The following is a 20822-nucleotide window of genomic DNA, read 5'->3' as shown; positions in this document are numbered from 1 at the left end:
TTTCATTGATTTTCATGCAGGGGGGAACATTTCCTCATTCATTGCCAGGGATTGAATCTTGGGTTTGCATCACTTTTCAGCAAGTGATCTGAGGATCTTAGGACATTCTCATTCTTGTTTCTTTACAAAATAAGTAAGTAACCAAACAGCTGATGATGCATGTTCAGAACCCCCCTCTTAATGCATGTATTTTACTTAAGTATAGCAAATGGTTGATGTTCTTGATGTTCTTATGATCTGATAATCAGTCAGATTCATCTGATGCATGAAATTTTTTCTCATTATATACACTTCATCTTGTCTGAACTGCATTATTTATTAATCATATCACTGTACTTTGTCAGAACCTTGTTGTATAAGACTGAAGCACAGTTTAAACAGAAAATCAACCGAAAAAGCAGTTCCTTCCTCACTCTCAGTATAAAAAAATAAATTACAAGTGTTTATGGACAGTCAGACTAGCAAAAGCAAAGAATGAGCACAGAGCTGGTCACCATGATTACCAGTGATCTGATGCTTCAGGCCGAAGAAGGTTTGACTATGTACTTTGCAGTAAGCTCATACTTCTTCCTCTTAAATCTAGAGGAAAATTTCTTATAACTGTGATCTTTATAGATCCTCTCAGCAGGGGCTGCAAGTTAAGCATATGAGACCTGTCACAGCAGGATCTTCCATTTTTCCTTCCAGTGCAACATAAAATAGTTTGGAAAAGTGCAGCCCCACTTCAGAAACATATAAATTACTGGAGGGGGCTCCCCAGACAGTAAGTTCTCCCAACACTAAGTACAGAGGCACATGCTCAAACCATTTAATATTTTTAGCACTTACTCTGAGCAATCAAACTGGAACTGCCTTATAAGGAAAGATTAAAAAGAACTAAAACATACATAATTGGCCAGAAGTGACTTATGTACAGATATAATTATAGGCTGCAACTATCAAGGAAAGGTGCTGTTTAGCATGGTCAAAGGGGCAATTTCAATAAAGAGGTGATATATTTTACTTAGAAATTCTGTGTTACTAATAAGCTAACCTTTGTCACTGTATAATTTTTTCCAAATGCTGTGATATAAAGCACTAAACAGTTGTAACAATTACATTGGAATGTGTGAAGTTTAATGTACTTTATATTTTTTCTGAGCTTATGGGTCCATTTGGATACATAAGGTTTTATTAACTTTTGCATACTAAATCACATATTGAAAGAATCTGCAAAAGGAAAAGTAGACAGAACAGACAAAAATCATTTATGTGAAGCATTTCGAAGAGATTAACCTCACACAGATTATTTCTGTTTTAGAAATGTACTTCAGTGATATTTTAAAGACTGACTAAACACACTATTTCCAGAAGCTCCTTCTTCAGGTTTTCTGGTGTTTTAGGACTTCATATGGTGAGGGCCTAACATTTAGGGAATAAATTAAATTAAAATTTATGAATTGTTTGCAACTATGATACATTAAGTCTGTTTCATTTTGTAACTAGTGAAATCCAGTGCCCTCTCCACAGAAAAAGAGAATGTCCTTCCCATCCCTGTCCTAATCACAAGTTTTCTCACCAGTTAGCTGGCACTCATGATTGCACAGATGAAGGAGGCTAACATTCTGTATTCTTCAGAGAACACCTATACAAACATATACATACACAAGCACTGTCTGCACAAGACTGCAATCAAATAGAATTAGAAATGCATTTAATAGATCAGCACAATCTTTAGTATATTGAGTACCATTAGTATCATCATGCAGTTTACTGGTGTTTTGTGTAAGGATGGATTGGGTAAATTTAGCTTAAGCTGATTCCTTACCAGTTTAAACGAAGTCATTATGAAACCTCAAATAGATCTCTGCATCAGGGTGTTGCCATGATTTAAGAAAATCAATTTTTAAACTGATTTACTCATGCAGCCAAAATCCAAGCCCGGAAATAGCCCAATTTTCCAACTCGACTGTCAATTGACATATTAAAAATTTTTCTACACCATCATAAAAACCTTAATCTGCTCTCATTTATAGTGTTGGGGAAGAATAAAATTGACATCCACATAACAGGTAAAGCTGTGCTCAGCAGAAGAGCCAGGATTCATTGCATGTGAACTGAAAGGACACTCTAAGACATGATTACAGACTGAAGGGTGTTCCAGTGATACATACCACACGATTAATTTGTAACATGTAGTGTCTCTTGAAGGCCTGATCCAAATCCCTCCGAAATTTAGTTTGCTTAGTCTTGAAGACATGCATAACATGGGCTGTTCTTCTCTGAGTTCAGTAAGTTGCTAATCCATAGACTAATACTGGGACTTCTGAAAGAAGGTGTGTAACAGCAACATCAGCCTGTCTTGTTTCTGAGGAGAAAGTGGACTGCAATAGGAGTGATGAGGTGCACATAAGTGTCATCGGCAAATCTCCCACTGAAGCTCAGTCATCTATAGCCAGTTCTCCTTGATACTGAAAATTGATTTTCCCTTCATGGGCCTCAGTCTAGGAGCACCAGGAAAGCTCCTCTGCCTGGATTGCAGCATGGCTGGAGCAGGCTGCAGCAGCCCATGTGCAGAAGGGGTCTCAGGGAGCAGGAGGAGGGTCCAGGGCTGGAAATGAGAAGTCAAATCCACATGAGAAGGAAGGTGTTGGTGTAGAAAAGTTGTCATTCCAGGAGATGATGGCAAGAGCAATCCAAAGTGTGAAAACAGAGTGCAGGGGAATGATTTCTGAGCTGATTGCCTCTGTGCTTCTAGGACATGAGCAGTCAAAGATGGGATAATGGTTATCCTTCACCTGGGAAAACCCTTCCCATGAAACTGAAAAAGAAACCAGAAATCAGCTTTGCTGTCTTTAGATAACTTGTTCCTCTGTTTCTAATGCTGCCTGTGACAATGCTGGATTCATAGCTTGCTCCTTCTTGTCCAAACCTCTGGTACCTGTAATAAGCAATCCCAAAGTCCCAAGTACAGGCTACACATTATGCTGTAATCTAATTTAGGCTCTTTTTAGTGGTCAATTCTTCAGAGAATCTGTGGTAAAAAGCTCTTAAAGTCTCTTAGAAGCACAGCACAACTATTCTTCACTGGACTTCAAAAAAATTGTGATACATTTTCTATAATTTATTCAAAGCATTTGAAGGTTTTTTTCCTATCTGCTTATGTAAGTTAGGTATACCTTCCATTTCTAATGAAATGATAAGGTTGGCATAAGCTTAGTAAATTAAGCTAATGATGGGGTCAATGAAGAATTGCTGTTATTCCTACTTTCCAAATGGGGAGATGAGGCCCAGTAGAGTAAAGATAGTATTTTTAGAGAAGCTTGAATGACTGAAAACCCGTGAATTGAAAACTCAGTGAGGATCCTTGGGGATAGTTCTGTGATTTGTTGCCAACTAAAAGTTAATCTGAGAAGGCCCCGTAATTTATGGTAGGTTTCTGTTTTCTGATTGGATGAATTTAACCCTAAGGAGAATACTCAGGACAACAAATGAGACTGAATGCACGTTACCTCATTACTGCCAGAGTCTGGTGTCTCTGCACAGCCATCCAGAAATGCCATCTGCTAGAATATTGAGAAAAGTGAATGCAAAATATTGGGAATATAGTTGAAGGAAAATCATGTAAAGAGTGTAGTTATATGTTAATGGTTTTATCTTTGACAGTATCTAACCTTGAATAAAAATTTTCCAGTTTGTACTTATTCTGACATTGCATTTTCAAGTATTCAGATGCTTTTGCTCAGATGTACAAGTACAAATAGCTATCCCAGAAGCAAATGGAAGGGGAAATAACACAGGTATAATACTAGAAAGCAAACACACAGGAACACCATTAAAGATTATGTCTCCTATGCTCCTTCAGCATTTGAGAAATGAAAGAGAGCGCAGTGAAAATTACATCTTCATATTCAATTTTTATAATTAAACAGTGCCCTACAAGCAGTATAACATCCTCCACACTGCAATTCAGGCTTTGTTTACTCCCAAAACATCCGAATGTAATGAATAAGGAGAGACATTTTAGTAAGCATGATTGACACACACAGACAGATCTTGCTGTCTGCCAAATTCACTTTGTGCCCTGTAACTGAAAAGTGGCCAGAGCTGCATGGTAGGGAATATACTCTCTGCCTCAGAAATTTTCACTGGCACAGTAGTGCCAGCTCAGACATTCAGAAATCACAGCTCAGGCCTCAAAAGGATGCAATTGGCTTAAAAAGTATGAGATATATTTAAAGTAATACATTTTGTGTTTTTTCCTTTTCCATTTTGGATTTGGAGACTTCACCTTTTGCAAGCTTTCTTCTCCCTGCATGTGGCCTAGGATCTTATTTTTTCTTAAAAGAAAGCTGAGATTCTTTCAATTTTTTATGGTCCAGCAGCTTGTCTCTATGAGTACCTCTAGAAATTGCAAGGCTTGGGATAAAGTTGCATGAGTTGGCAGTATGTCTGGCACAATAAAGGCTGCACACCACACAGGAAATCCCCTATCAGGTGTAAGATAGATAGAAGACAGGTAACACTATCAGAGTGAGGAGAAATATGTTGGAGATTAAGAAGGGAGAGGATGAACTGAACTGGTTTGGCTCTTTTTATTGACATGAGCATGAGTGCTGTCTCCTGAACCGTATAACTCCCAGAGGGCTTCCACAAGGGGAGAGCATTCCTGCACCAAATCARGCTTTTGCCATTTGATTCCTCTGTCCCCCACCTCTGGGCAATACAAACAGGAAGGGTGAATGTAAAAGCCACTGACACATTATTAAATGAAAAATGTTCAGGAGAGGTCAGGAACAAAATCTCAGGGCTGTTTAAAGTTGCTTGATTGCTGCCTGTGTAGCAATAAGGCAACCATACAAAGGTCACTATGTCTCATCCTATTACATCAGTGCCCTTTCAAAGTACATTGTGTCCCTTCAAGTTGTGTCACATCAGGAGCTGGCTGAGTGCTTCATTGTGGCTAATATTCATTGCTAATTTAACTTTATGTTACTGGCACATTATTTGTGAACTGATTCTTGTTCCTGGAAACACATTATTTGTTATTTGCAGGAGTGTTTGAACAATTTGCAGATGTTCCATCTGATCGTTCATGTTGTTAAGGATGATCACCTAAAACACGTGATTGCTTCTCCTTCTTGATTAGATGACATTTTTTTAATAGTAGAAAAATAAGATTACCAAAGCATTCATGTATTTATTCACTCCTAAGTAGCTTTAATCTCCTTTAAAAAATATTTGTAAAAAGAGCCAAAAATGCTGTCAAACCAATCTGTGAGAACTGTAGCTGACAATGAGCATGAACATGAAGGATTTTAAATACCAGCTATACTTTCAGTACATGTTTGTGACTTGTTTTTTTATTATTATTATTTTGCATTATGAAACCAGTTAAGGTCAAATCCCTCCAGATCTCATGTTAGGAGTAGAACTCAGAGTTCTCCGCTAGAGGACTCCCTCTTCTTTTAAATGAGATGTTCAACGCTCAAATAAGGAATACAAGCCCATATCCTTTGGTCCTAGCTATCCAAGTGGTTAGCTTATAAAAATGTGTGAATGAAGTCAATGCTGAGGGACTTGTGTGAAGTCTCAAATGTTCAGCCTTTAGCTTAAAATGGAAAAAGATTTTTAAAGCAGCATCCGATTCAATTAACCAAGCTGTGAGATTGAACTGAAGTGCATCAAAAATCTCACTCTGTTCTGACACATGTGTAATATTGTATACATACTGTTGGACGCTCAAAAATATCTTCACCTCTTTCTATCATTCACACTCCAAAATTTATCAAACATGCTTCTCACCCACCACCTGGACACATGGTTTTATTTTGACTTCTGTGAATGTGGTAAGATGTGAGGGCTTAACATAACCTATTGAAACATCAGGGAAATAAAGGGTTGAGTTTTTTTAGGGTCCATTTTCAAGTTAAACCTACCCCAGTTTAATGGGGATATGCTAATAAAAGGGCTAATGGCCTCTATCAATCTGTTTGTACCTGGCTGTGTGTTCACTCTGCCTTCCCTCTATCAGAGGTAATGATTGTGCAGCTGCAAGGTGAGCTGGATTAATCAGCTGGCTTGACAGAAAACAAAACCACCAAAATAGTCAGGCAGGCAAACAGAGTCACATCACAAGGTCCAGCAAGAGAGCTGGAGGTGCACAACAGCTGGCAGAAGGATGGCTGGGAGGGAGCAAGACTTTCAGCAGCAGTTTGCAGTTGCACCAGATAAGGTGCAACATGAAACCACAGATTTTCAGGCTACTGAAAATGTCATGCAAACACCACTTTGTTTTTTATTTGTTTTGCTTCTGAAACTGAAGTTAGGTCAGATCCTGGCTTCTGATTTGTAAGGTTAGATTCATGCACTTTCCTGGAGTTCACTGGGTTCACAGCTGCTCCATTTAGAGGCAGATACAGAACAGGTGGCCTGAGAGAATTAGGCCAATAAAAGATGTGTAAGTAAACTTGGGCTTACTTTTTTTTATTCCTCCCCCCAATATTGTAGTGGCATGGCTTTCTCTAGGAAAGCTTACTCAAGCGATACAGTCATTGAAAATAACAAAGACAATATATTATCAGTCCATTGGTTCATAAAAACAAACTTTGTAGTGCCTGATGGATAGATTTGAGACTTACCTGGACATTTTCTACTATCTGTGTTCAAGCTATAACACATTCTTAAATATTCAGTACACATTTGTTAAAAGCAAGACCTTCTCTCACTAAGAATAGATGTTGAGAACACAAATGTGGTATGATGATTTGATGTTTTTCCTGTGCCTAACAGATTTGTCATCATGCCCTACCTGGAATGAATAAGGAAAAATGATAATTTTTAAAATAAAACATCTGAAACTAAAAACCATTGATGGTTTAGCATACATGTACATGTACATTTCTTTTTTTTTTGCCATTGAAGGGTTATATTTTATATTAGTATACTTTACGGATGTTTACTCATTTGATAGTATAATAAAATGTTTGAAATATTTACTACCAAACATAATTTTCTGGCTCTTTGTGCTTGCTTTTGAAACATACTAATAAAAAGCATACAGGCCTTTGGTAGACAGACCTAAATCCAGGGATGTCAAACTAGTACACAGAACATACTATACTTGTTAAAGCATCTTGCCTTTCTTCTTGATGGATTTATGAACCGCACATCTTTCATTGTAAAAAGAGACTGTTTAACTTAGTGTTAGTTACTGGATGCTGAATGACATTTATGGTTTTAATATACAATGGCCTACTTCTTAAAAAAGACAGTTTGTATGGACAAATTCTATGAAATCACAGAAAAAAAGAGAGCGCACTTTCCGAGAACAATGAACCCAGTTTTAAGACTTTTTGAGGGTGAAACGTAAGAACTACATGTATGAAAACAATTCTATTATCTACCTCCTTTCGTATGAGCAGGGAGTAACCTAAATTTAACATTCTCAATTTCAAGACAGACATCTCAAGGACATAGAATATGATGTGAGCTGTGTACCAAGGCAAGGGAGTGGAAACCCTTTTATTTGTATTTGGGATGGCTCTCATGAACTTTGATCCAGGCACAGAGTGTTTGCCTATTTCTCTGTTGCTGGATGAGAATGAGGAAGGAAAGCGGGAAGTCTGGGCTGTAAACTTCCGTTTGGTGGCCAGCACAGCTGATACAAGGAGAGAAGGCACCATGATAAACTGCTGATATAGGCCCACAGCAGGGATATGTCTGAATAATTCTTCCTATGTGACTCAAGGGAAAGTATAATTAGTAATTCTTTCACTAGCTCCCTTTATCTATCTTTAAAGCTCCATACATTGCCGCAGTAACCCTAGGTAATGTCTATTCACTCCATGATGAAAGGTTCTAACAAAATAATATTTTTGGTGATAATTTTAGCTGGAATGCAGGTAGAAATAACCACAGCTCCTGAGTGCTAAATTAAGATAGCAATAATCAGAATTAATTAATATAAAGCAAACTATTTAGACGTAACAAACCATTCAGTATTATCAAAGTACACTTTAGCTGGATAGCTTATACTCAAAACTGCAGGGTCTTCTAAGGAGATGTCTTCCAGGTATGGATGATATTTTTATTATGGAATAAAACCCAAGCAGTTCAGCAAGTATAAAGGAATGACTGAAATTAAGAGAAGTATGAATAACCATCAGTGGTTTAAGAGCAACCTCAAAATTTAGATATAGACACAAAAAACATGTAAGTAGAACTTAAAAGACGCCAGTATTTTGGAAGAAGGTACTTCTTTTGTTAGACAAAGTGATATAGTTGGATAAAATGGACACGTTTTTGGGCTTGGCATCCCTTTATCAAAGGTGCCAAATATCAAACATAATCTTTTTCTGAGTATATTACTTGACCTGATAAAAGACATGTCTTCTCCCTTGTCTCACTCGTGTCCTTAGATCATCATAGTTATAAGCAACACTATTACTTTTTGGTAAAATACTACAAAGTAGAACAAAGATATCTTCTACAGTGATAGGTATGAGAATCAAAATAAGAATGCACATTCCTGCAGAAAGTAGTCCAGTCATGAGCTAAGATTTTACTTCCTCATCTGCTTTTTCCTCTCTTTTTATTTTTTGAGATGAAGGCATCTTTGTTTCTGCAAGGCATGTACATGGATAGCAAATGAAGTTCTTTCCTGACTTTAGTAAGTGGTCTTGGCTTCCAAGGGAATGTTTCTGTTCTTCATTTAGCTTTGGAAGCAATGGTCAGTGTCTGGCCTCAACTGGCAGTGGGCTGACTTCAACTATGGTAACTTGTTCTCATCTACCAGTATGAAAGTCTTAAGGTCTACGAAAGGTAAAACAAAAACAAAGGAAAAGAATAATTACGGCATCTAACAATAATTACCAGCAAATGGTCAGCTTGTCTTCTGCTGTCTGTGCTGACCTCCAGTAGAATTTTGGGTGTCAAATTCAAAGTCTTGTTCTTTTTCATTGATGGTAATCCCAAGGATTGGCTCATGATATGTAAACAATAATCCAATATACCAAGGTAAAGACAGGTTGGCAACTTCAAGCCTCCAGCACAATGGTGATCAGAGCAAAGCTTTCCTGCAAGGCACACCAACTCAGTAGAGTGCAATTCCCCAGAATCTATGAACCATCATACTCCTTCATCACCTTCTGCTCTAAGTGAATTTCTTTGACCTTCCTCCCACCCCCCCATACAAATTTATAACAACATGTACACTAATAAACATTTTAAAAGCAATCCTCCTTCTCTGTCTTGCTCTCATAAAAAATCCCTCTATTAAAGGTTCTTCTCTACGCAGGCTTCTCTCCCTAGGGGCAGGTTGAAAGGAGTAACAAGTGACAGATGTTAGCTGTTTTGGTTAATGCACTATTGGAAAGCACTCAGATACTATGGTGATGAGGGCAGTATAAAAAATCTATGTGGAAGGGAACAGAATAGGCACATCACATATAACATCAAAAGCACAATTGGTATAACAACTGCATACTGCTTGTTTTCTGCACCTTGCTGAAGAATTGTGTATATTTGCCAAGCCATACCATTTGTTCTCTCCCACAGTTGACAATGGGATGGAGAAACGTACAGGGTGAGCACTCTTTCAGAGAATGTATACTCTGTCTTGCATGTCCTAAAGCACTCAAGGGATTAAACAATAGGAATCACAGGCAGAATTAGCATTTTAATTGGAACAACGAGTTTGAAAATTCCCATAATTTGGCCTTTGAGCACCATGTAAAAAAACCCTGCAGGCACAGGGAGACAGAAAGAGACAGAGAATGTATTCTTACCAGACTTATGAGAAATTCAGCATGTGTTTTAATGAGGGATGGGTTAAAGTAAGTCAATGCAGATGACCTTGCTGGAGACACATTTTCCTCATGCAAAATCCTGACATTTCAGACCTGCTTTCACACATTCCATGAATAGATGTCATTACTCATTATCACATTTATCATTACAAGTATAAAACAATGAGGTGTCAACGAGGGGAAGGATTAAAATAGATTTTAAAACTTTTTTTTTTTTTTAAGTACCTGGCACAGGTTATTATGTGGCAACGTGTTGTAAGAGGGGAAAAAGAAGCCAAGGTTCTGACACTGAAAAGCATTCCTCAGAGAAGTTATACTACTGAGACCAAAACTTTTCATTATCTTGGTCCTTTCCAGACTAGCATAAGGCATTGAGACAAGACATAAGACTCAGAGAGTTAATAGCTGTCCTTCTCTTTATTGGGATTTTATTCTCTACTTCAATGTAGGTAGCATCAAGTGCACAGTGCACATCTTTCCTCATGTTTTGGAGGAAAGTCAATGCCATTTCATGTATGGCAATAAAATATGTTATAAAGAACAACTTGACAGTCAATTTCTGAATCCATTTGTGGCAAACCATCACGGGATAGCTAGGGTGAATGGAAAATGACATAGGGACTGAGGTGTAACTGGGTGACTACCTGACATGCAAAACTAAGAGATTGAAATTAACTCCTTACAGACATCACTTACTAACCTTAAAGAGAGCCCAACAGCCTTTCCAAGACGTGGTGATTGCCCAGACCATGGTTTCACAACCCATGCCAGATCACAGAATTTCTGCCCGCCCTGACCTATGCGGCTCAGTCCTTCCCCTGGTCTGTGTCCACCCCTCTGCCACTGTGCCACAAAGACTCTGTCCATTGCCCTGCCGGAAAAGAGATTGTGGAAAAGAATTTAGAAAAGAGCACTCCTTTTGGGGTACTTTTTTTCTTTAAAGCCTGGTGAGTTCAGTGATCTGTTTCACAACATGGCAACCCAAAAAGCCATGCCAGCACACACGGAGAAGGCAGAACACCATGTCACCAGGCAGAAATGAGCAGAGACTATGAGAGAAGAAGGTAGTTAAGAAAGATCAGAGAGATATTGCTGTTGTATAGGTTGTGTAGTGAAACCAGCTCCTAAGTCTATTCCAGGATCCTAAGTTAGGTGATATATGCCATGTACTGGGAACAGGAATCATGTATTTAGAACAGCTTTAATTATTTTCTTTTTTTTAATAGAAAGAAAACTGGCATTTCACAAACGGCAAACCTTGCTATTTGCAAATGTACTTTTCAAAAAAAGACATCAGTTAATAGAAGTCTCTGTCATTTAGCCAAATGTAAACTCAAGTGAATAAGATTGCCAATTATTAGTATAATTTTGAAAGAAAGGTATGCAGAGCTAATGGTTTGCTTCACTTGGATTTCCAGTTTCTATTGCTTTGTGTTTGCAGTGTCATTTTCTATTCAGCTGACAGTATTATGGCTTTTCTACCAAATTTTATCATTTGAAAAAATTAAAGCCCTAGTAAAAAACAGTATAGCCTCCCTACATTAAATCTGCCGGTTACCTTTTGACACCACTYAATGGTGATGAGCAGAACAGTCAGAATGACTGGAAAACTTAACAGAACCTTGTTGGGGATGGTAGGAAAATTGCTAGTTCTGTATGTGCGTATAGTCTTGGTACCCAAGTGGGAAAAATATTACTAACTGGCTTATTTCAATGAAGCAAAGAGCCTGATCCTGCTGACATCAAAGAGAGTGGTAAAACCTCTCTAGCTATGTGAAGGCTGAATTACAGGGTCATAACATTGCCTTTACTCATGTACTCCTCAAGTGCAAGCCTAGAATCCACAAAGCACTGAAGGATCTGTTTTGCTTTCTCTAGGCCTTGTGTTACTCAAGTGATAAAGTGCTATATGCTATACTGATAGTGGAAGGATATCTAAGATAGGTTATATGTGATACAAATATGATATGATATGCCTGTGATGCAAAAAGCTTTCTGTGGGAATGGATAGTGCCCACACACAAGCAGAATGTCATATTAACCTCTGTGTATTTTACAACATAAAATGTCAAACGCACATGCCACAATGTAAGCCAAATGAAAAGACACATTGCCTGTTTTTGAAAACAATTTCATTTCCATTTACTGATCACAGATTCATAGATTTAAAAGTCCAGAGGGACCGTCACGATCGTTTTGTCTGACTTCCTGTATCACACAGGCCAAAGAACCTCACCCACTAATTTCTGCCTCAAGAACATAACTCCTGCTTGTGTGAAAGCAATTCTTTTAGAGACAGATTGTTTGAGTGCCTAGTCCCATGACTGTAAGTAAACAAGGGCTGGGTAATTTCGTGCAAATGCTGTAACCATCCAGTGTGGGATATTTTTTTTTTCTGAGCTTTGTTTAAAACTTCCGAATGGTTTTTCCATCATCTCTGACAAATGAAGTCCTCCACGTACTCTGTCAGCAGCTAAAAGCACAGCAATACTTGCTTCTCCAACACCCACCTAACCCTTAGCCTCTGCCAATGAAGGTGCCAGGCTTGGTGGCAGTTTCTGTAATATGGAGAGTTTTCAGTTCCAAACTGGACAGACAAGTTAATTCCCTTCACATGGACTGCTGCACAGCCATCAGGTGATGATAAATTTCAGCTGCTGTTCACCTGGACTGGGTTCACTTTTGTAATTGTAAGTAACTGAAATATTGTAATGTTCTGCTCTCAGCTTYCTTGCTGATATTTGTTAACAACTCATTTTCCCCTTCTAAATTATAAGCATAATTTACCATTCTAGATATTTGTTAAAATAGAATTAAGATGTTCTTTAGCATATGACACAGTATACTTATATTATTTCACAGAAGCACCAAGAATAAGTAACTTAATATCTAAACTGCATAGAATATGCCATGGTATAGATCTTGCAGTATATTATACAACATAGTTCTTAAGATAACTCCCGTCACTATACTTTGATACTTTCCTTACATTTCCTGTAAATTAATCTTTAGTTTCCAACTGTTAATCTATGGAACTGTAATGTACAAAATAAATGGGATCTTTTAAAAATAGCACAGTAATATAATGAATTAAAATGACAGTAAAGAAAAAAAATCTTACCGTTGTGCCAGAAATCAGTTCAATATGCTGGCTTAGTCTTTTTTAAATGAAATTGAATTGATGAAGCTAAATGCAGTTCTTGCACAGAAAAATATGTATGATAAATATTTATGTGGTCAGCACTTTGGAAATAACATGTCCACTATATATACCTTTATAGGCAAACTTGGGGTATCCTTATTATTTTTATGCAGGATAAAGACAAGCATAGAATTACAATGATGTGAAAAATAGAAGAGTTTTGTCCCATATGAGGCCATATTTATCAGAACATAACTTGTTACCTCTTTTTTCTGAAAGACTAGTTAGTTTTCAGGGCTGTGGCTTGATTTAATTAGATAGTAGAATAGTTATCTTTGTTGCCAATTTTATTTATTTGTGTATTTTGCAGAAAGCATGTACCATAGCCATGCACCTGCATGCAGGAGAATTTAAACAGGTGATCTTTCTTCACATTCTTAGTCCTCTGCTACTTAGCTGTCAGCCTAGAAATCTCTCTGAAAACCTTTCTCAAGGCCATGTTCCCAGTGCTTATTTAAGCTGTCTTTTTGTATTTTCTGCTGCTGCTTTCTCAGTTTCTCTGCCTCTCTTCTAATTAAAACGTTACTCAGCAAAATCTTCCTGATCATTTCTGCTTTTGTTTCGAGGAGGGGTATGCACTAGGATTTGCTTAGCTGCCTCCTTCAGCGCCGGGGTTCCATGCTGGAAAGCAATGATTTCTTTCTACCCCTGTAAGCAGACAGTGCTACATCCTAAAATTTTCAATGAAGTGTGAGAGACTCTATATTAATATTTAATACTTGTTCACCACTTTACACTGTGCTCATGAAAGAAAGTAGGGAAAAGAGGAATGAGAAACATCACTAGAAAATACGGCATAGGACAAACACCACCCAGAGCCTACCACAGCGCTTTCTTTCTGTACCTACTAACGTTTTCCCTTTATTCGCCATTGTTCTCATTTAATTGTTAGCTGAACAACTTCAACAAAAAAAAACCCTCACTGTCCTCTAATACCATTGCTCACAAACATAGATACTAGTCCTTACAAATCCTAATGACCTTTCCCAGAATAAAAGGCCGTAGGACTGAACCTTTGAATATGGATGCTGTTTATATGCTTAGCCGGGTTTCTTTATTACTAGCATCCTCCAAGGGATTTTGTTTCATTCCTGACACAGCTGTCCACCCCAGGTGCAGGTGTTGTGTTTGGGCTCTGATGCTGCAGGGAGTTCAACTCCACAGGCTTTTGCAGAACCAGGGAACAGTTCCCAGCAAAAAATGTGCTTGGGAGGACACCCTTTGCCTGTTAACAGGTTCAGGGACTTGCCTGGGGTAGGTGGGATCCCTTTGTAGGATCTAGCCCATAAATTGTGAGTTCAGTTTTTGGAACTGTAGAAGAGCCCTCACCTTAGAGGCCAGGATACTTTGAAGAGGAAGACGCTGTGAATATTGGATATTTTGTGCTTGAATTTGCACATTTATAAGGCCACGTGTGCTACGAAAATTTTGAATCAGTGACAACTGCATTCATCCCACCCCAGAGGGAGTGTGTATAGGAAGCATTGATGGAAAATAAATCTGTCTGTGTATTTTTCTAAGCACATTACAACTGGGAAAATTCTGAAAGTGCTAAAGTCATTGCAGAGCACAATACCCATTGAAAGCTGGACACTTTGGCGTTCTAAGGCAGGAAATGAGAATTTTCACTTAGGTTAACTAAAATGTGGTAAATAACACAAAATAATACCCAAATGAAGAGAAGGTGGTTTGTAAATGTATCACAAGTTAGGAAGATTAGGTAAATTACAGTTGGAAGACTGTGTTAATTACCTTGATCAGCTGAAAGTGGAAGTCTGAAATCTTCCATGCTTAGAAAGATCTCATCTTGGATCCGTGACATAGTATTAGCTTAAATAAATAAATAAATAAATAAACACTTCTAAAAGTTTATGTGGTCTTTGGATGTAATTCATCTAAATTTAATTGTCTAAAAATTAACTGTCTATTTTAAGCTAGGCTCAACAGAGACAGCAGTACCTTCTGCAATGACATACCTCTCTAAACAGCACCTGTTTTTAAGAATGAATTGCCCTGTGGAAATGCCTCTATCACTCCCTTAACTACAGAGGGGATCCTAATATACTAGCTTAGACTAGATGCTTAACTTTAAGAAGATAAGGTGAGCTGTATACCAAAGTTGGTGCATGTTTTCATTGCAGTCACAAAAACAAGTTTGCTCAGGTCTGCCAGTAGCCTACATGTGTCGTGCATGTGTCGTGCACTTCTGATATTCTGAATTTGAAGACTTAGAAGGGTAAAATTCTGCTTACCTTGGATGAGAGGCTGTGCACAGGAGTTTTGTGGCTTTAAGCCACTAATACTTATTGCAATAGCAGGGAGTGATTCTGCAGTCGGTATTGATTTGAAAACATTGCCTTTCATTTTGGTTGCTAGTTGCTATATCATTCAAAGCCACTACTGGTCAAAAACATAACTTCTGGAAACAGTTTTGTTATTACTGAGATAACAATTAGCTTAGGAATAACAGGCAACTGTAGGCAAAAGTCAGGAGGAACACTTTACAGTAGAGTCATTATTTTATGAGAATTTTCTTAGCATTTCATGTGACTGACCATAGTTTTGCCAATATTTTAAGGAAAGCACCTATTTAAACACCTCATCTACAACAAGGTGTTTTTCCTTGTTCTTATAACAGCTCTTAAGTTATTTGTTTGTAGTCATAAGAATTGGTAAAAAGAGGAGGGCAGCAGGCATCAGAGCTGATATATGAGTTGTCAATCAGCTTTCAGATAATCATTTTCTATGACAGCAGTGGGAAGGAAGAAGAATGGTGGTCGCAAATTTATTTTAATGTGTCCTGCAACCTTGTGATTGATTAGAGGAAAAACAGATTGTTTCATCCTTTTTCCACAATTGGATTTTCTGGTTAAATCCAGAACTGCCGAAGTGCAATAAAACACTCTCATGAATGCAGTAATCTCCCTAAATCTTCAAATTCTTCCCAACCCCCCACACCTCATTTCATACACAAACATGGAACAAAATGATGCATAAAAGCAGCAAAACTGATTAGCATCAGCAGAGTTTCCTTTTTAATGTATTAGACCTTTAATCTTTTCTTAAGCGTTGGTCATTAAAATTATTAAACTACTTCCCCGCCTCCTGCCAATGTATATTTTTTGAATGAATTGACTAAGGTATTTAAAAAATATTACTGCATTATTTCTACAGTTCTCCTGGTCTGCCTTTCAGAGTAAATTTTGCATGGTTTAATGAAGTCAGCTTATCACTTTCTGCAGTCAGTGGCTCCTGTCAGCTGCAGGAACTGCTTCTCCCCTCAGTTCCTACTGGGAGCCTAGGGATTCAAGAAGCACCTCCAGACCACGTTGCACAGACAAAAAGACCCTCCCCTCTGAAGCCTTCTGCTGGGAATGGATATGCAGGCTTTTTGTGGCCACCTTTTACTTCCCTTTCAAGCCCATGAATTGAGTAAATATTGGTTTTAAGAATGTCCACACCCAATAGGTTAACTACTGGCTAAATAAACATTATGACAGCTAATAATATAATTATTTACACACTTCTAAAAGAACTATAGCACTGCAGGCTCCATAGGGGCAATAGAAAATAGTAGCAGGCGAGGCAGGTCCTTTTCTTTACAGGATGAATAAAAAGATTGGCCAAGATGTTCAAAAGTGCTGAGGGGTCTAAGGAAACCATTCTGAAATACCGCAGGGAGGCATTGGCTTTTCATAAGGGCTGAGAACCTACTCTGACTGTCAGGCTGCCTGAGGGAATCTCTGTGATGAGGGTACCCCCAAGTCATTTGTAACATTCAAAATTATTGGCCATTAATAAACTTCTTAATACTATTGCTCTGAAATACCCTGTAAAAGCAGTGAGGTTGAGGATCTCCAGTGCTAGACTTGAGAGCAACTGACAAGCCTTTCTTCAGCTTTTCATTTAGTATAAATCTAGTGCTTATGACTGATACATTAATAATGCTTTCTTGAAATATGAATCATAGAAAATGAGTAGGATAAATTCTTTTACTAAATAGACCTTACACTAATCACAATGACATCTGCTCTGTGCTGCCTTCTCTCCCTGAACAGTGGTGACTAAGATTTGGGCACTGTGGGAAAAATGCCTGGGTGTAGCAGCTGAATTTCTGGATATTGTGATCTGATCTTGCAAATGAGTAACTTTCCACATATGAGTAGCCCCACTGAACAGAAGTCATTTCATCCTTATATGTGTGCAAAATCAGGGGCATAGAAGTACTCAGCTTTCTCTACAAACAAAATTTAGCCATTTACTTTTTGTTTGTTACAGTCAGTTTATCTTTAATTTCACTTAAAGCAAGTAATGTTCTTATTTAAATAGTAACTGAGAGTGTGCCATATCAGTACATTGACAATTAGCCAATCCAGCTAATACGGTGCATGAGTTACAGTAAGCATACATGAACAGTTGCATCGGTCATTTATTTTGAGCAAGTTCGCCAACTTGGCCCATCTTCCTGCATAGTTCACTTGTTTGATACCAGTAATGAAAGACTTTCCACTTATCTTAATTGCTTTACTCGTGTCTTGTCTTCCATGTTCCTTTAACGGTACTTGATTGTTCAGCCTTAGAAATTAAATGTATTGTCTGCAGTTATTTCTACAGTTACCAAATATGAGCAGTTAGGTAGTATCACTGATAGATCTTTGTTATCCTTGCACTTCTAAAAACCTGAAATTCAGTTTTTGCATTAGATCAGAAGTACAAGCAATGTTGGCTGGATTAGCTTAGTTGCTGGCTGGCTCTTGTAACAAAGCAACCGAACCAAATAGGCAGTATAATCAGGTAGCATTAGTTATATTGATAACTGCAGTCATTGTGCGTAACTTATATGTAGGTGACTTATGTGATGGGAGAAAGTTTATTTTCAGTTCCTTTCCCTTAATCTGAACCACTTTGTTTTAGGCCTTTCTAAAACAGGCAGGCATTGCTGATAAAGTTATTCTAAGGCAGAAAGACTAGGTGATTTAAGTATAGCTACAAAAAACCCTCCAGCAGCCCACATGAAAGTATGCCATGGTTGCTAAGGCAAACACGCAAAAGCTAGGAAAGGCCAGAATTAAGATTGACCATGTAGCCTTACTATGGCCTTTTGTATGTACGCCTCAATTATATTGACCTTTGGTACCTGAGCAGGATGACTAAACAGAATTGTGTAGGGCAGGGGAGTTTTGATTTTACAGCCTTCCTCAAAGAAAAAGTTGCCAGGACATTTTAACAAGATTAAAACAATGCATTTTCCCCTCCCATTGCATTTGGAAACCCCTGCATTATTTTAGCTGACTTTTTTCAGATCAGGCATACTTCCAGCATCTAAACGTCTATCCTGCCTGACGGAAGCCCAGCGATGTTATTAACAACATAAAACTGTGATTCATAACGGAAAATCTGTGACATCCATAATGACATGATGATCAGGAGGAATTTCTATCAGGTGTTGTGTTAACTTGGGTGTTTCCATGCTAGATTACTCCAGGATCAAGGCTTATGGAAGAGTTTTCCAGTTGTTTGTTCTCATCTGTTTCCTCTGCGCCACAGTTTATTAAGTGCTCAGTTGTGCTGTGTGTGCAGCTATGCTTGAAATTGTACCACTTTTTTCTGTTTTTTAAAAAACTGAATGATTTCACTGATTGGGTTCAGACAGTGCCTCCACAATGGTTTGCAATATCTCAGCTGAGAGGCCAGTAAATTGTGGTGATAGCTGGCATAGCGGGTGTGAGACAAGGAGGCTATCAGGAACCTGTTAAGCTGGCTTTTCTGCTGGAAAAATTATAATGTGGAACAAAGCATTCATTTTTACTTGTGCTTTCACCTGAACTTGAATTTATATCTCCAAAGATACAGTACTCTGCTGCTACTCAAATAGCAGTCTCTCATCTAGCTCATGAGCACATTTCTCCTGGACCTCACTTTATCTACAGGCAGTCCTATATTTTTTACTACTATCCTGGTCTCTCAGAAAGTGGCTGAAAGTCATGAAGGCAGAGCTGAAACCAGTGCATTGCTTCCTGCTGATCACATCTCAGCAAGAATTAACAGACCTTAGAAAAATTTCCCAGAAGACCTCAGTAGAAATTAATTAAGTACCCCTTCTCTACTAGATTAACCAAAACATACTATTTCATTTAATAATAGGATGGTATTGCGGTAGGCAGACGGGGTGCCGCAGCCCTGGGCCCCGCTGAGCCAGGCCATGTCCCTGTCCCACCCTGGGGGCTGCCTCCCCATCCAGCTCTGCAGCTCCAGGGCAAAGCCTTCTGCAGTGAGCCCTCGTATGTCCAATTTCATTAAGACACTAATCCATTTTGCTTTAAGGTCAAACTGTGGCTGAAGCTCTAAAAAGCGCACGGTGCTAGCAAACCATTTCTATGGCTAATATTCCATGTGAATGATGTTTTCCATAAAAATTGGGCCAGAGCTAAATGAGTTTGACTTCAGGAAGCATGAAGAAGGCAAACACTCTAAGCAGTGACAGGTATCAGCTCAGTAGGTGACATTTGCCAGCTTTTGGAGAGTAACAAAAATCAAAGTTGGCCTTGTGACTTCCTCGAGTTTGTGGATCAGCAAAAATAGATTCTGACTCCTCCTCCTCATCCTCATGTCCTTTGGGTCATGGACATCAATTCTCTCCTTGATTTCCAATGCCATGATGGCACTTCAAACTCTCACAAGTCTCCCGCTGAGCAGAAGCCAGCATCGAAAGGAAACTGGAGGAATAACAGTAATTTTCACTCTCTTTTCTAGAGGGTTTCTACCAGGGAATTATGCATTGCAAAATGTTTCCTTCTTAGACTTAGCTAACCCTCTCTAGCCCTTTGAGCCCCAAGCACACAATATCAGTACCAAGAGATTTGCATGGGAAGGTGAGAAGAGGGCAGGAGGTTTCTCTCTGAGGTTTTACCTTTCCTTTTGGCTCCTATTCATTCTCATCTGTATTACAGTGTAAGGGAACACAGCGGTGTTTTAACAGGCTACCTAGAAAATTCACTATTGTACACTGACAACTAGAGAAAAGAACGCCTGATTCATCACTGCACTGATGACAGGCATAGGGCAATATAACACCATTGAAATCAGCTGGGATAAAGCTGGATTAGAGCTGCGGTGAATCAATGCAGAGAATAAACAGTCATATTGTTATATTTATGCTTGCAGCCCTTGTGCAGCAAATGTGCTCCTTGTACTGCAAAGCAGCAGCATCACACTTGTAAGTACAAATAAAACACACCTCTTTGGACAGCATGACCTGCTTATAACAAAAAATACAGTAGTCTAGTTTTGTGTAAATAGGCTGGTTTTCCTTTTCAGAGCTGTAGGCTTGTAACATACTGCTGATGACTGTCTTTATTCAACAAGAATAATGTCAAATGCTCTTCTGGCAGAAAAAAATGCAGACTTTGACCACACATTAACCCCATTAGTATGGTGTTAACTTTTGACTTTAGTTCTGGCACAATGTTAGAGATATTTAAAAGCAGAACAAAATGAAAGGAAATGTTAAACACATTCCTCTCTCTGTTGAAAACTGGAACGATAATTCAATGCTAATGTCATGAGATGGCTGAAAGGGTTTCATGTCTCTCTGTCTTGCATGGAGTGTTACTAGAGGTAACCCGGGCAACTTGCAAACAACAGCTGAAAAAAAAGAAACCCGTAACACAGCTTTTAGAAGAATTACATGTGCACTTTACCCAATGCAGTCATTTCAGATGCCTATCTTACGAGGAGTAAAGCTATTACTTCAGTAACATGTGTATACTAATTGATGAAAATATAATGGTGATCAAGATGATATAATGAAAGAATCACATTAATTATTAAAT

Source organism: Apteryx rowi, unplaced genomic scaffold, assembly GCF_003343035.1.
Source record: "Apteryx rowi isolate R43461 unplaced genomic scaffold, aptRow1 scaffold_42, whole genome shotgun sequence".
Lineage (NCBI taxonomy): Eukaryota > Metazoa > Chordata > Aves > Apterygiformes > Apterygidae > Apteryx > Apteryx rowi.
This window is presented reverse-complemented; position numbering follows the sequence as displayed.